Below are 483 nucleotides of genomic sequence, written 5' to 3'. Positions count from 1 at the left end.
TTGGTTTTTTGAGATAGGGTTTCTCATAGACCAGACTGGCCTTGAACTCACAAAAATCCTCCTGCTTCTGCCTCCTTAGTGCTGGGCTTAAAGGCACGTGCCACCACCTCTCAGCCCTATTTTGGCACTTTAAAAACACCTTCTATATTCCATCCAAACAGAAAAGAATACACCTTCTTCTCAGCACCTCATGAAACCTTCTAAAAAACTGACCACATACTCGGTAACAAAACAAACCTCAACAAATATAAACAAACTGGAATAACCCAATGTATTTTATCAGATCACCACCCTTTAAAACTAGAAGTCAACAGCAATACTAATTCAAGAAAACCCACAAACACAAGGAAATTAAACAATGCTTACCTGAATCATCAATAAGTCAAGGAAGAAATAAAGGGGGAAATAAAAGACTCCCTAAAATTCAATGAAAATGACCACACATGCCGGGCGGTGGTGGCGCACGCCTTTAATCCCAGCACT

The sequence above is a fragment of the Microtus ochrogaster genome, chromosome 15, assembly GCF_000317375.1.
Source record: "Microtus ochrogaster isolate Prairie Vole_2 chromosome 15, MicOch1.0, whole genome shotgun sequence".
Taxonomy (NCBI): domain Eukaryota; kingdom Metazoa; phylum Chordata; class Mammalia; order Rodentia; family Cricetidae; genus Microtus; species Microtus ochrogaster.
The sequence above is the reverse complement of the archived record's forward strand: the minus strand, read 5'-3'. Positions refer to the sequence as shown.